Source organism: Gavia stellata, chromosome 5, assembly GCF_030936135.1.
Source record: "Gavia stellata isolate bGavSte3 chromosome 5, bGavSte3.hap2, whole genome shotgun sequence".
Lineage (NCBI taxonomy): Eukaryota > Metazoa > Chordata > Aves > Gaviiformes > Gaviidae > Gavia > Gavia stellata.
In genome coordinates this window covers 47,998,193-48,015,381 of record NC_082598.1, presented here as the reverse complement: position 1 = coordinate 48,015,381, position 17,189 = coordinate 47,998,193, and the positions used below count along the sequence as shown (strand labels likewise).

The 17,189-nt window shown below is 40.0% G+C and overlaps 1 protein-coding gene across 1 annotated transcript in view; it reads left to right on the top strand.

Moving 5' to 3' along the window:
• The first annotated feature begins 6,300 nt into the window (after nt 1-6,300).
• GUCY1A1 (guanylate cyclase 1 soluble subunit alpha 1) overlaps nt 6,301-17,189 on the top strand; it is a 38,403-nt gene continuing 27,514 nt past the window's right edge. The window contains exon 1 of the mRNA XM_059817449.1: nt 6,301-6,338. The gene's annotated coding sequence lies outside the window, so the exon portion shown is untranslated. The remainder of the gene's footprint in view (nt 6,339-17,189) is intronic.

Sequence of the window (17,189 nt, the reverse complement as noted above, 5' to 3'; positions counted from 1 at the left end):
AAGTCCCTTTAACTACTCATGATATTTTCCAACAAAATCAAGAGTGGATCCAGATGTTTGCAAAACAGTATCCAAAAGAGAAGCTTCATGAATTCGCTCAAGAATGTTTTCATGAGTGATTATATCTATAGAAAATTGAGAGATTATGTGTACAGGAAGTTGGATCTTAGCATATATGTGTTCTTTCATAGCATCCAAACATGTAAAAATGACTGGAACCCATTGTACTTGACACATTGCAAACAGAATCTCCTCAACAAAAAGCAAAGGAGTAATTTTTATAATGATGTAATTATGCAACTTTATCTAATTTAGAAGATCAGAGATTGAAATATTGAATGAGAACTACCATTATGCACAAGAATAATACTTGATCTTATTTTCAGTAGTGCTAAGACAGCAGATAAAATAAATGCCTCAGATGTGATTGCCAACTTGTGCACAGGTTTTTTTCCTCTCACATCATTTTAACAGCTGATTTAGACTGATATTCAGAGACTGTGGAGAAAGGGTGGCATTACAGCAGTGGACTACAGTACATAAATCAAACATTTCTCAAAACAGAGCAGTTTAGAAATAAATTTTCTGTATAATAACTGACTTGCAGTATCAGTGAAAGGCTGTTAAATAGTAGGGAAATCAGTTTAGAATGGCTACATTGTGTCAGCACAAGTTTTCCACCACTGTCTAACAGAGCTGTGTCTTTCCCAGCTGTAAGAAATGCATTGAATAGATGAATAAGCTAATCTTTATATATGAAGTTTCTTATATATCAAGAAATGCTAAAACTTTTGCTGGACTTGAATTCCTGTACCTACAGGAATCAATTCACTAATCTGAAGATAAAATGTGAAAAAGGCTAAAACTTGTTGCAGCATAAATGCACTTCATGGTGTTTGTTCCCTGCACTCCTAATTCCCTGAGCTCTGTGCTCCCTTTGGGAGCACTCTGCAGCTGCTTTCCAGCTGCCTGCCTGCCTGCCTAGGCTTCCTTTGAATGGAAATCAAGGCACAATGGGAAAGAACACATTTGCAAAGCTCATCCAAGACAAAGTCAGGGTGTTGTCAGGGCATGCACCTGGAGCAGGGAGCTGAAAAATGATTCCAGATCACACAGCATAGACATGGCCAATGTTTAGTAGAATGCATGACAAAGATTTCATAACAACTCTCTTGGGACAGGAAGGATGCCATAACAATTTAAATTAGAGGAGGATACAAAGAGTTTGCAATTACCCAAGCTGGACTTGTATTTAAAGTTGAGAGCTTCCTAAATATGACTTCAGAAAGGAAATAAATTTATCCTCTGGCCAAGTATCACTACTTCCTTGCCTAAAAAGAGGTGTTAATACTTGATCAGTACAAACAAGCATTACACCCACCTTCCAACTGAAAATAAGAATGTTGGGCAAGAAAGCAAATCCAACTGGCAGGAAGATGTTTCCACGGGAAGTCTGACTATCTGTAATTTCCAGTGAAGATGCAGGTTGAGAATCCTATTTATCTGTCTCTGCTGTTAGAACCTTTGTAATATTTCTGCGACTCTCCATGGTAAATCAGCATAAGAACTTCACAAAATTGTCCTTCTATACAAGATACAGTCATATTGTCAGAGGACACACAGTAAATCTAGCCTGCTCTTCAGGAAACAACAGTTTACCAAGAAAATTTGCAAAAGCAACAAAAATCCTTTTGATCCTCAGAAAACTTGAGTTCCTGGACAGCTTGCTTGCATGTGTATGAAGTCTATGAAAGAATGGGGAACCTGTGTTTTTATTCATTCGTTGAAACAAAACACTTCTTCAAGGCAGACTTGAAACTCTGCACAAAACTTTCTTTGGTGAAAATGTAGACATTACTCCTGATAAATACTCAGATCTGACTGACCAAAGCTGAGTAACAGTAAGAATATGACATGTACTATTTGAAAAGGAGTTTTTCGGGGGAAAATGATGAAGGGAAAACATTTTAATACTGGTACCCTTTTGAAATGCGGTATTTCCAAACAGCAAGACACATGTTCCTAGGAAGGTATTTATGACCCTTAAGGATAAGTAATTTCTAACTGAGATGATTTAACGTTGTCCAGAAAGGGACAAATTGAAGTAGGTGTGGATAAATCACTAAAACCTCCTCTGAATTTGATATAATTTTAATAAGAAGTCCAGTAGATGTCTTCAGGCACATCAGTGGTAATGTTTTCCACAGTGTTTTCAACTCCCTATAGTAAGAACAAGTGAAGCAATAAAAGCATACTAACCAGGTGGCAGAGGTATCCAAAACCCACAGTTAATCTCAGTTCAGATGTATTTTAGATAGTGCAAAATTAAAGTAACTCTTCAGTTGGCAGCACACCTTTTGGCACTTAGACAGATTTTAGAAGGCGCTTAAAAAGATACAGCGTATGATACAATTTTTTTTAGGTTTTCAAATTCTCATTTGCCTTCAGGAATAAATGTCATTTCTTGATCTGTAAAACCTAATTTGATTACTAGTGCCATGGATCAGGTGACTGTCACCTTTCTGTGTCACGTGCACCTCCTCTGCACTGGAATGAAAAGCTAATGTGTTCCTCATGTGAGTCTCCAATAAAAGTCATTGAATGACAGTACTGAAAATGTATCATTATGGAGTGGAGTAGAAATTACAATTACAAACAAGAAACACGATGCAGAAAAAAATAAATCAAAGGTACAAAGTCAAGCACTATAGTTAAGGCAAAAACTAAGTTTGCCCATGCCTTGAAAAAAGATGCACAGCATAGCCACATCACTCCTGGGTTCAATAATACACCAACTAGAGGTGAACTGAGGCAGAAAGTCCATGAGCACTCTGGTTGATCAGATTGAATTCAAGAGCTGAAAACCTAAATGAGCATAGTAATACAGCCAAATGGACTACTAACTGAAGTGGAGCACTGCACAGTTGCAACAATGCTATTTCTAGTGTCAGTGATAAATGCAATCATTTGGGCTGCAATAAACATTATATGGCCCGCATTAGGAAGAGCACAGCCAGCAGGTGGAGGGAGGTAACGCTCCCCTTCTACTCGGCACTGGTGAAACACATCTGAAGTGCTGGGTCTAGGTCTGGGCTCCCCAGTATAAGAGACACAGGGACTTACTGCAGCAAGTCCAGCAAAGGACTGCTAAGATGATTAAGGGACAGCAGCACCTGACATATGAGGAGAGGTGGAGACAGCTGTGACTGTTCAGCCTAGAGAAGAGAAGGCTCGGGGAGATCTTATCCACGTGTATAAACATCTGATGGAAGAGAAAAGAATAGGGAGCTGGACTCTTCTCAGCGGCATCCTGTGAAAAGACAGGAGGCTATGGACATGAACTGAAATACAGCAAATTCCATTTAAACACAGGAAAAAACTTTTTTGCTGTGAGGGTTGTCAAACACTGCAACACGTTGCCTACAGAGGTTGTGGAGTCTTCATCCTTGGCGATACTAAAAACCTGACTGGACACTGCCCTGAACATGGGCATGCCCTCAACATGGTCTAGCTGAACCTGCTTTGAGCAACAGGACTGGACTAGCTGAAGTCCAGAGGTGCCTTCCAGCCTCGGTCTTTCTGCAGTTCTGTGATCTGCCAGCATCTCTAGTCCCACGGTGTTGGTGCCTGAAGCCATCAAGGCTGAGCTATCAGCTGCTCAGCACCACAGCTTTGGGCTGCAGCTTTCTGTATTTTCAGAAATGTCAGTTGCCACGGGGGAGTTGATAAATTTGAGAGGTGCTTCTTTGAAGACATCTGATTTTGAGAACTTGATTTAAATGCAGCAGATGCCAGTAAATGGCAGTTTAGAAGTGCTAATTATGCTCTGAATTATGATGCACTTATATTTGATTATACATATATCTTAGCATCATTACATATAATATAACCTTTCTATTTTATTGGTCAAAATGAGACCTTTAATTTAAAGAAGAAACTGAAGAAAACAGAGCCATTTTTAAGTGTGACATGAGTGTTTCTTGATGGAAACATGGTATCTTTTTGGTATTTGTAGGATCTTATGGAAGAAATTTATCTAATCTAATTTTGTTTAGAGAACTAACTTTTCGATGGCTAAAGTAAAACAAATACTGCCTTATATTAATATTTCAATTAATTTAATTTGAAGTATTCTTTTCTTCTTCCAAATACTCACCGCAAAGGTCTTACTCATAAACATTTTCTTTGTTTTTTATTTGGTGCAAGTTTGCAAGTCATTACTAGCATGTACATAGCGATTGATGTGATAGGGACAAACAGTGGCTTTTCACGAACTCTGGGACACCTTTGAGTGCTGATGATCCAGTTACTCACCAAATGCCCAAATTCACCTTTCTTGCCTAGCATTAATTTGTTGCACTGGGCACAGCAGGTTTACACTGCAGTGATCACCATATCTAAATTTGCAGAGCACATCCTGGAATAGGCATTCTCTGTGCAACAGAAGCTCTTACGCCTTTTTGGTACAGAAACTTGATCATAGAATTATTTTATATCAGTTGCTTAGAAGCTGGTTCTACTTTTTTTTAATAGAAAAAGCTGGTTCCCTGAGGCAAGAAAAGTGAGACTGAACAGCATGAGTTAGGGTAGTTTGCAGGTGAGGGCAAACATTAGCAAGGTAGTGCCTTGCCTTGAGACTAATCTTTGTTTCTGGAGGCAAGAGACTGCGTCAATACATTATCTATTAATCCAGTAATTTTATGAGGTGCACAATGTCCTAGACTATTTAGCACTCAATTAAGCTTCACGTTGCTTGTCAATATCCTCAGAACCGTCAACAAAATGGGCTTTGGCAGATTATAGTCACCTGACTAACTGGTGGTTGAAGGAATTCATCAGTTCTTTACTCTAGCTGACGGGTTTCTCTTCTTTTAACACTGCAGGGAGGGAAGCATGCTGTGAAGCAGATACATTTATTAAACTGTTTTTCAGTTCTGACAGTCAAGGAGGCAACAAAACATTCACACCTTGAGCTTTGATACCCTCTCTTGTGTAAAGCTGGTTTGTTCAAAACCACTTGGAAATATGCTGCTTTTGTTTTGGTAGATTTCAACTCTCTCTTCTGCACTAGCTTGTTAAGCTACAACAGTGAGCTACAAGAAATTATACCCTTTCTTCTCCTGCCATGTAGGTATGGTGCTCCTCCAAACTCATCCTCCAGCTTACAACAGGTGCTTTTCACGGTGAAATCTTCTGTTTGCTTCCATGTGACTTGATAAGGCAACTAATCCTACTGTGAGGTCAGTCACTGTTAATTGTCCAAGTCCATCAAGATTTCTGATCCTGGGCTTCCAAAAACCATCCAATGTTTTCACAGAGAGCATACTATGAATATGCTACGGCATTTGTGAAAATTTAAAAATTGTGGAGTTGTTCCGTTTCGATGGTGACATACAAGAAATCAGAGTATGATTTCAGACCAGGGCAACTCTATAAAAAGTGTTTTATGAATTTGTGTTCTAAATTGAACTTGGCTATCCAACGTTCTAAAGTTGTTCGAACGATTCTTGTTTTCTGTGCTTATTTGGAAAGGTATTGTTTCCCTTCTGTCATTGCTTAGCTATTAGTTATAACATTAGTTAGAATGGTCGCACTCCAAAGCTACAGTAAAAAAGTATATATTATAGCTTGCACCGAACACGACTAACAAGTAAATCAAAGCCGTGGTAGAAAAAGTGCAAAGAAAGCAAATATGGTAGCACACGATTTTCAGATGGAAGAGTATTTGGAAGGATACTCGTGTGGAAAAGACATCAGTAACCACAACGCCTTGCAACCCCTGATGACTCTGGCTCCTACTCGCGCGGAAGCTGCGAACAGAAACTCCGGACTCTGCGCAAACTGACATTTCTCGAAATCTAAATTCGTGCGGTGCCGCACGACGACGGGAAATACGCACCCCCGACGCGAGAGCGTGCGGCAGCGGGGCAGCACACGTCCTTCTCGGAGCCCAGCTGAAGCCCCGCACCACCAGCGAACGCCGCGCAAGGGGCGCGCCGTGCCGGCGGCGCTCGGCGGGGCGCGGCTGGCGGCGGCCTGCCCCTGCGGCTGGCCACGGGGGAGCGGCGCGGGGCGTCCGGGGGCAGCGCGCCTCCCCCGGGCCGCCGCCGCCGCCGCCGCCACCGCCCCCGCCGCGGCCCGGAGCCGCCCGCCCCGGCCCTGATTGGGCCCGCGGGCAGGCCCCTCCCGCTGGGCCCCCGCCCGCCGCCCGGGCGGCCCCGCCGCCGCGCCGCGCCCGCTCCCCAAATACACCTTTGCGGCGCCGGGGATCGGCAGCGGCGCCCTGCCCAGAGCCCCCTCGCCGGGGCTGCGCGGCCGCGGGCAGCCCCCGCGCCATGGTGAGTGAGCGGCGCCCGGGGCGCGGAGCGGGACGCGGAGAGGGGCGCGGAGCGGCGTGGCGCGGCGGGGACCCTGGACAGCGCTGGGACGGGGCGCCCGGCCGTGCCCGCGGGGAGCGGGGCGCTCAGGGCCGGGGCTGGGGCTGGGGCTGGGGCCGGGTCTCTCGCCCGGCCGTGCGGTGTGGGGCTGAGCCCCGGGATCGGGGGCAGGGCGGCGCGGGAAGCCCCCTCCCCTCGACGCCCCGAGCCCCCTTTGCACCGTGCCCCGAGCCAGATACGGTCTTGAGCGAAATACGTAGCGATCTGGGGCTGGAAGCGATCTGGGAGCTCGCTGAGGTCTTCAGCCACGAGGGGTACTTCGGCGGCCTTTGTGCATTGTGAGGCTTTCTAAGAATTTGCTAACTGCTAGTGCCCGTCGGGCTAATTAAACCCATTCAGACTAGTTTTACTGCATTATACTTAGGTAACGTTCCTTATCTGGTTTACGGAGTAATTCGTGTCATTGCACTTCATGAATTAGACACAAACCTGATATTTAATCACATACTCGATGCTCTAACAATAACTTCATTTTTGCATTTGTTATTCCAATTTTTTTTTCCAGGAAGAAAAAATGTATTCATTATGATTGGCAGTTCACTATTTCAGTCGATTTTCTTAGCTCCACTATTCTTTCTATTTGTTCAAGACTTTAGGCTTGTAGTTCCTTTTCTGGGTGGATAGAGTTATTTCTGTGGCTAAAGTTCAGCAACCATTACTAGCCTAGGCCTAGTAGTCCCTTTATAAAATCATGCCTATGCATAAACTTGGTACACTTCAAAAGTTTTTCTCTCGGATGTAAAGGAGTGCTTTTATACATCTTATGTACTCTCTCAAGCTTGATCTAACGCTGCTGCTAAAATGGCTCTATTTGCAGAGCTGGTCGCTTATTCTGCGTATGCATTGAGATGGCTTTCTAAGTTTGAAGGATGAATTAACAGCAAAAAAGTCCTAAGCAAGGATGCAGTATTACTAAAAATGAGTATTACAGTGAAATGAACTGTTTGTAATGCTGTATTTGGGCTACGCAGTTTCACTGGACTACAGGTTACACTCTGCTGCATATGGGTTGGTCTAAAGAGAAGTGGTAAGACTTTTGATAGTTGAAATACTAGTAGGAAAAAAGAAATTTCTGTTCACTCAGATTTTCCATTGTGAAGTCTCAGAGTACAGAGTTACATAAAAACGTAACAGGGCAATTTTTCATAACAAGTGTAAGAGCTTAATTATCTTTCTATGAATAGAACAAAGTGTTTTACTTATTTGGAAATGGTCTAATCTTATAGCTTTTCCTAAGACAAAACTCCCAATGTAGCCACTCCCTTTTCTTGTAGTTATGATCAAGATGATTTGTTTCCAAACTACAGAAAGTAAGCTCAAGGAAGCACACACTTTAAATCACATAAATGGGTCTGCTGCTTTTCTAGGGTTAGGAACAAAAGGTGGTGACAGCCCATGCTGGAAAGAGATTCCAGTAACAGGCTATTTTACATAATTAATCAGAGAATTTTAGCAATTTAAGCAACCAGAGAATGCGTGCAAATATGTTACAAATGCAAGCATGGCAAGTTCTCTTTATTGTAGCTAAGTTTCTTGCTTGGATTGTGTTGCTCTGGGGCGCTGCATATGGCCATACATTCTGCAGCTCTGATGACTGTTCTCTTTGCTTTGACAATAGCAAGAACCTTAAATGAACTAGGTGATTGTAAGGAAGCATGAGGAATACTGTAATGGTGATACAAAAAGCTTTACGCTCCGCATTCTCAGAAGAGAAAAGCAATTGCTGAAATCATGCTGATCTAAAGCAGGCAGCAAAAGTAAGGTAGGAGAAAGAAGGGAATCGCATCCTGAGATCTCTTGGTTGTATTTTTTTCTGTGGAATTATGTAGCTTGCAGCTATTATGAGTCATGACAGTGCAAGATCATGAGGCAAACATTGGAGGAGAAAGTAAGGAATTTAGTTGTATGTGGGTTTTATACCTTTTTTTGACATTATCAATAAAATAGCTCACCATCCCCCCTCCCACTGGTTCATTTGCTGAATATTCACTTAAATTATTCAATTAAGTTTTTCATGAACTGTTAAAAGTGAGAAGTCAATGTAGTCTTTAATGTCGTGTCCATAAAAGTAAGTACTAAGGTCTTGTATATTTGTCTTATTCTGATTAATCCTTTCTTTAAAAAAATCTGTCTTTAACCATTCTATGACAGTCTGTTTCAAAACAGATCCCCTAGTGAAATCAAAACATAGGTAAGAGTTTATAATAAAATATAATACTCAAAACATCAGTAGCAGTCAAAACCTCGTTATGTCATGTAATAAAAGGTAAAATATCACAGCCATTACAAAGATAAATGCCATCTGTTTGAAATTCTAAAAAAAAAATACCGAGACTCAAAATAAGCAATCCAAGAAATCAAGGTAGAGTTTGTAGCAAATACAGCTATTTTGCGTTTAACTGAAATGAGTTGTTAAACCAAAAGATGTTGTAAATTATATCTTAGTTTAAAAAAAATAAAAATCAAGCACCTCAGTAATCTAAGGAAACAGACACCAGATTCTAAATTATCAACAAGGAAATATTTATTAGAAGGTATTGCCCATATTTTGTATCTATTCTGTAGACAAGCAGCAAGTTTCCTTTTTTTATGCAAACTTATGCATTTAAGAAAAGTTCAATATAGGTAAAAAGAAGTCTTTTAAAATAGTCATTGCAAACTACAGGACATGTTTTAAGGAATTTTTTTGTAATTATATTTACAAATCATTACGTTTCAGCTTGCACATTTTATTAGCAAATGAAAATTGAGCCCTGGAGAGCTGCCATTAGAGTTTCTTTGCTAGAATTCCTTGCACATTTTGTACTATTTCCTTTTTAAATATCTTTATTGTCTATTTATTAAAGTGTTATTAAGTGTTTATTAAAATTCACTGCATTTATTTAGATGTTTAGCATTACAATTAAGATTTTTAGCACTTGAAATTTAAATTAAGCCGAATCTCACATTTGACATTACTTTGAATATTCTTTTCAGCATGTTTTGAGCATCTGAGATATGTCTCTAATATATATGACATACATTCAGCAAGTCTTGCACGATTAGTTGTACCAGGAGTAGAGATTCAAGTTTATCATTGAAAAGATATTGTATTTTTAAGTCAGTGTTCAGGGCATAAGTCTTTGTTCAAGAAAGGAACACTGTTCAGGACAGAATATTAGTATCTATATAATTTTAAGATTCCAATAGGATTTAAACATGTGCATAAATGGGCTAGGGCTTCTGGCTAGGGCTTCTAGCTAGGGCGTAAACAACAAATTTTTTTTTTTGTAATAAAGGCAGCAAAATTTGCTAGAGACAGCAGGTTTTTTTGTAAGGTTTTTGCTTATAGATCCACCTGCTATGAAACAATTTAAAAGACCATGTTAGTATCTCTAATGAAGGCTTTTACTTGTAACACAGGTATTGATTGCTATTCATTTGGTAACATACTGTTCTTCCAGTTTTTTTGTTGTCCTGCTCAGGTGATACCACTCTTAGGTCAGCGCTAGTGTTTTCTTGTCATTTTGGCTTCTCATTTATAGCCTGTAGCTCATACAGGATGCTTATTTATTTTGTAGATGCGGAGTCTGGAGCAAGCTGACATCTACTCCATTTTTGTAGGAGTGCAGGTTTTACTGCTGTCAGTTGTTCTGCTGCTTCATAGCCTAAGTCAGAGCAAATACGTTCTCTAGGGATTAATTTTACTTCACCATAGAGAGACCTCACCAAATCCTGTTCATTGCTTCAGACTCCAAGTAAATTTGAGATTTAAGGCTTCCACAGGCCTTTAACCTTTGGGAGAATTTCACCCTATCAGAGCATAGTCTTTTGTGATACCCACTTTCACTTATTTTCCATTCATATTTCCTATTACATGATAGTTTTGTTAAGTGGAATCAATGCCGTTGCTAAGAATATTACTGCTTTCACATTTAACTGTGGAGTATTTTAACTAACATTCTCATTTGATTGAAATGCCCCCTTCTGTAGTTCAGACCCTCATTGCTACTTTCAAGCACCCTCCTTGCTCTTTGAACTCAACAGTATTGTAGTAGCTATTATTCTTGATTTTACTGGTCTGATTCCTTAAATTAGTTCCTTTGTGTTACTTAAAGCTAACTTGTGAATTGATTTTCTTCTTGCATATTCATACTAGAAGCAGCTGTTCCAAGAGAATGGTGCCCTGCTAGTAGAAGTATTCAAACGAGCCACCTCCTCACGCAAGTCAGCACCAGTAGGCTAATTTCTCACAGGCAGCACGCTAAGCCTAGATGATAACCACGTTGTGACCTTACGTATTATTTCTGAGAGGGTACTTCTTTCACAAGACCCCCTGTCTGTACCTCCTATGCATATGTATCTGCCTGAATGTGAACTGAATGCTATACTGTCCCTACTTGAGCGCTAAGGCCACTTTTTCTCTGCCCTAAGGCAAGGGGAAAAATGCCTGAAGACTTGCATCCCAGCTTGGGGCTATAGGGCACAGAGCTGTCTGAAACCCTCTCTTGGGACTGTTTGGCTATGCCTTGCACTTTACACATGGCTATGCCCATTGATTGTTTCAGCGAAGTCCATATAGAAAGTAGGTCAGCCATGCAGTGGCTCAGGAAGAGAGCTTTAATTGTGTGGGTTGTAATCCAGAAAGCAGGGTGTGTGCATCATTATGGGGGAGGCTGGAACCAGTTCCAAAGATGTTATCAAGCATTGTGGAATCTAGCCCTTAGACAGCTATTTGTATTAGAAAGTTGCAGAGAATATCCCATGCAAATCATCCAATTGTTTCAGTGTGAGTAAAAATTTCTTACTATAAGGCAATGTGCTAAAATCCTTTGATTATTTTCTCCTCCACAAATGGAAATTGAAAGAAACATACATTTATGAAGTGAATCGCTTCCTCAGCCCCATTCTAAGTTATTCAGAACAAAAATATATCACTCTTTTGGGGAAAATATATCTTGTGGGAATTCTGCTCGTGTAATTCTGGAATGTCATCAATTCCAGAGGGTGCAGTAAAACTTACGGTTTCTATGATGCCACATACAGTAGTTGCTGCTAAACTACCCACTTTTAATGAATAATAGCACAGTTATTTTTGAGATCCCGGAAGCAGGTTTCTCTATGGTATATTAGATGCGAGTGTCATGACTGCCTTTCTAATGCTGACCAAGGTAAATGTGTGTTTAATTTCATTTTAAGCTTCTATTTTACTTGGCACTTGATACGGATGGAGACTGACAAAAGTTGCTCAGGGAAAGATGATTTCCTTCCTTGGCAAACAGAGAAAATCTTCACACACAGAAGAGCATTAGTAAAAGGCTGACTACAATGGAGGAACACCTCAGTAAGATTTTCAGTTTGTTGCTTGGAAAAAATTGGGATTTTGCTTTTGCTCATAATTATTTCTATGTTTTGAAAACACAAGACAGTATACCCAGTTGCTGTCTTCTGGTTAATAGGGAGGGGTGTCTGCTTATATAAATAGCTGTGTGGCTCCCTGGTCCTGACTGCAGGCACCCTGGAGCCTAAAATACTCATTGCAGTTCCTGTTTTAAATAGCACTGCTAAAAATGGCAAAATTTCCATGTATTTGGAGAAAGCATGCATCAATCTAACTTTAAATTTCCTTTTTTATTCTTTTTGCCAAAATTGTCTTCATACTTATCTATTGGCACTGGCAAGCTGACAGTGCAAAACCACTTGCTTCATGTTGAGAAAAATATTTGGTGGATTAATAACCTGTTCAAATTTTGGTGAAAATTTAGCCATTAGTCCATAGAACTCACAAAGCGTATTTAGAGGTAGGATTTTAGAATTTCCACATGGGAAGAATGGTATGAAGGGAAGGATAGTCTTGTGGCTTAAGAAACTTAGCAAGGCTTTTGGTCAATGTGGAACTGTTTTTTTTTTTTTCTCAAAAACTTCAGGAAATCATGACAGGAATAACTACAATTAATTTTAGATTTAATTAAATGCATATTTTGATGCAGTTAAAGCTTCCCAAACAGGTTGCATGTTATTAATAAAACCAGCCAAGAGGAAATGCCTTTCCTATAAGCAATTACAGAGCCTTCAGAAATGAGAGAATGAAGTTAAACCTGGTGTGTGTTAGGCATGAAGCTAGAGGGTGAGGACACCTTCCTTGCTCTGCTTTTACGTATAGCACCTATACCCTTTCATGAATCCTACCTGCAAAATCTATTTGAATTTCACTGGTAGAAATGTGCAAGTGTTTTGATCCCATATTTATTTTTAAAATCTGGCTGCAAATTTTTATAAGGTTTGACCTGATTTTTGTAAATCACTCAGATCTACTGAACTCCTGGCCAAAAAAACTTGTGCAACTTTGTTCAAGAGATCTGGATTCACTTCTTAGCTCAGCTGCAGTCTTTCTTTAGTGATCTCCGGCATGCCTTATTTCCCCACTTCTAAAAGAAGAATTGTAATGCTTCCTTTCATATCCCATTTTTTTGTCTTAGCTATTCAGAGGGCAAACCCTTCAGGTCAAACATCACCTCTTACTGTATATTTGCGTATGGCCCTGATCTTAATTTGGGCCTTCTGGGAGGTTAAAATAAACAAATAATACACCTAGCAACAGCGATAGAGAAAAAGCAGAATGCAAGATAACATTGGCACAATTTCTCTGCTGAGCAACCTGCCCAAGGATGAACTCACCAGACAGAAGGTTAAATACTAGTGTTTGAGTTTAAGCAAAGGCTCCGTATGATATTTCACATGTTGAACAAGTATCAATCTCACTGACTGAATGGCGGACTACATGAATGCTAAAAGACAATGAAATAGTTCCCTTCCCAGACAAAAACATTTGGTTGTGTGGTGGCAATGAAATAGCATAGAGGAGACCAGTTTTTCAGTCACAAAAAACTGGCTTGCAAAACATTTTGGTAGACTCATGAGGCAGAGACTACATTTGTAGTATGACACTGAAAATCTACAGCTGATCTGAAAATTAGTATCAACTTAGATCAGCTCTGCACTCACTCTGCATGTCACATGCTCCAGATCTGTAGATGCACCATGATAGTCAACTACATGTGGAATATGTCATTGACCAACAATGGTAAATTTTAGAACCAACAGAATCATGGCTTAGTCAAAATTTGAAGTGTGCAACTATACCATGCATGAGATAGTGGTGTACATCATGACAGAGTAATTATTCTCTTAGAAGATTAGAGACTGGCACTAGCAAATACCAGTAAAAATGGTTTTAACTGTTGATTAATATATGAAATGTGGTTTCATGATATCTTCCTTCCAGTTTCTCTTTGAAAATAATTTGCAGTTCTAAGCAACACTAAGTTCTAAGCAAAAATAGGTTTAAACAATAGATAGAGGGGTATTAAAAGGTAAAAGTATCTTTTCAAATAGGCTTTGAAGCAGTGAAGAGCAAGGAGTACTGATGGAATACAGGATTATGACTTACATGTAGCAAAAGCTAAAAAAGAACATCCATCCCTGCCCATGTTGTGGGCAAATTTTTGTTAGCAATAAATTGGAACAGGAAAAAAATAAGATGAGAAACTGACATGAGAGTAGTAGTGTCCGAAGAGCATCTAATGGAGTTGATGTATTTAAAAATAATACAGTTAGATTTTATTGCAGTTGCTGTACTGTACTGTATTGTAAATGGGTGATCTATCTAATGCTGGAATACATATGCAAAAAAAGGCAGTTTATGCAAGTATTTATATAACACATCCTCACTGTTTTTTTCCCCAACTGTTACTCTACAACCATGGAAAACACTCATAATCTTTAGTAAAATATTAATAAATGCATTCAGATCTTTAATGCTAAACTTAGGTTTGGTACTCTGTCTTTCAGCAAAGCTGCATTACTTAGGAATGCAATCCTGTTGTCAGTTTAATATATTATGGGCAGTGTGGGATTTAGATGCCTGTTATAAACAGAGTTGAAAGCCCAGAGCAAAGGTTTATAACATGAATATTCTGCAAAGATACTTGTGATATTGTGAGAACTTCATTTCTCCATTGTCACAGGATACTTGTAAAGTTAGTGCTTTTGTCTCGTTGGAACTTGCCAGGTACAAATATTTAAAACAAATGTTTTGAATTTTCAACGTCACCTAAACTGTAAGCAGAAATGTCACAGGTTTCTGCCCCCATGTAAAGGAAGACTATACACAGTGTAGCAAACTTCCTTTCCTCTCTGTTTGTTTTTTTTTTTTTACCTGCCGAGAGTGCATGCTCCGCAAGATTCGTGGTGCTTCCAGATGCTCCAGAATACCAAAAGGCTTAAAAAATATTGTCTTCATCTTGGTAGGAAATTCTTAATGAAAGAGATACTACCTTTCTTTATCCTTAAACTTGGTCTCTGGTTATATCCTCTAGGAACTCATGCCTCTCATTCCCTCCCTCTGCCCAACTATAAACATGGTCTCTCAGCCTTTTCATCATGGAATTTCATACATTTCTAGAAAAAGGGAGAGCTTCCTAGGTAGCATCCTCTTTCTGTGCACATACACAAACACAGAGGTGGAACCTATTATTTGTATGGGATTTCTTTTATCAAGAACCCAGTTAACAATAAATTTAACTTTCCAGTCAGAGGAGCATTTCTTTTCAGGATAATATTCAAATTACTTTCAAAACCTATTTGAAGTACTCCTCTGAGTACATATGGACTTGCTAGGGCCAGAGATTGATTTTCGTTCATTTTTAGTTTTTCTCCCACAGTTCACTGTCCAGTCTGTCTGCCCTTTCACCTCTGAAACAGCTGAACTATTTTTTGTGCTGGCTTGGAGCTACTATTCATAGCACCAGTATGGAACATAGCAAGTTGGAGACATCTTATTATCTGGCCCCATTGTTAAAATGAACGTGGTTTCTTCATATAATGAAAAAAACCAGGTGTTCAGTGGTGGATCCCCATTTTACAGATTTAGAAAACAGCACATACAGAGTGGTTGTTCTTTAACATTTTGGTGGGAAATAGTACTTGAAGGGCCTTTGGTGTGGGACAGCTCCTATGCTAAAAGTGGGTGTTAACAATATCTGGGTCGTCTACCTATCATTGCACAAGCTGAAGTGTTGAGACAAAGATGTTTATCAGTTGCATTTGATATTAGTTTTGGTTCTCAACGAAGTAAATCTGAGGTGACCCCATTACCTTGGTAAAGGCAATGCAGCCCAGATCCTCTACAGTCATGGCCTGCCACTTCAGGGTTCAGATTTCAGCCTTCAAGGATGACTGCCATTGATTAGGGGACTGCAACATCTTTCTTATGAGGACAGGCTGAGGGACTTGGGTCTTTTTAGTCTGGAGAAGAGAAGACTGAGGGGTGCTTGTAAATACTGAAGGGGCGTGTGCCAGGACGATGGGGCCAGTCTTTTTTCAGTGGTGCCCGGTGACAGGACAAGAGGTAATGGGCACAAACTTGCTCATAGAAAGTTCCATCTAAACATGAGGAGGAACTTCTTTACTTTGAGGGTGGCAGAGCACTGGAACAGGCTGCCCAGAGAAGTTGTGGAGTCTCCTTCTCTGGAGATACTAAAAACTTGCCTGGATGTGTTCCTGTGCAATCTGCTCTAGGTGAACCTGCTCTGCCAGGGCGGGGGGGTTGGACTAGATGATCTCCAGATATCCCTTCCAATCCCTATCATTCTGTGATTCTGTAACGTCCATTGGTGAGCTGTCATTTCCACATGCCTATCTGCTGCTATTTCTCTTTAGCTGACGCTCTCATTTGGAGCCCTAGCCTCTAGAGCAAGACTCTCATGCTGTGTTCCATGCTCATTTTGCCTGAGGACTGAAACCTAAGGACTCCCAGCACTGAAGCATAAATTACCACTCCTTGAACTAAGAACTGAGTGCTGTTACAGTTCCTTACCTTCTATGGTGGCACAGTGGGAGGAAGGTCTGTCTTGTGGTTATTGGTGATTGCTGACACCAGTGCAGTTTCATGCTGCCTCACTGGAATGCAGGTCACGGCCTTCAAGGAAGCAAGGTAAGTAGTGCTTCCATCCTGGGATCTCAGATGCATGTGCAGCACTAACTGGTATTTTAGAAGGCCTGATGGAGAGAGAAAAGAGATTCCTTACAGACATATTATAAAAGACAAGTGAAATATCTTTAAAAAATAAAATGTAAAATTACGAAATCTTAAATCAGTAACAATGTGTATCTGGCCTTTAACTTACAAATCAGTGCTGTTTAAAACAGAATACTAGAAAATAACATATGAAATGTCCAAGTCTAGAAAGTTTTTACTTTTTTATTAACACAGTGTAACCTCATTAAACAATGCGACAAAACAAGGTACGTCACTCCCTGCGTCCCATTAGATGCTAGTGAGGCAAAACACTGAAACTAGAAATTGGATCTTGGCAGCCAAATCAGGGCGATAAACACATATTCTTCTTTAATTGTGCAACAGAGAGTAATATATAACCAACAGAGTTCGTTGAAACACAAGCTGTAACTACCACAAAAAATTTCCCCTAAAATCTAAAATACTGCTGAAAAGCTCCTTGAAATTATAATTTCAACACTTTCTATAGGCTATACTGACAGAAAAATTATTTGCATAAGTACCCACCATACTTCAATGGATTTGTAGTAGAGAAAAAGCAATATATCAGTAAAAGAACTGTCTGTGCCTTTGCAAATTGTTTTGTTCTATTGCCCATGTTGTCCTTCTTTCTTTCCTGTCCTTCTATAGGCTTCCTTCTCTACTTCTGTTTTTTCCTCCTTGCTCCTTTATTATGTCTGTATCTCCCTTCTCTC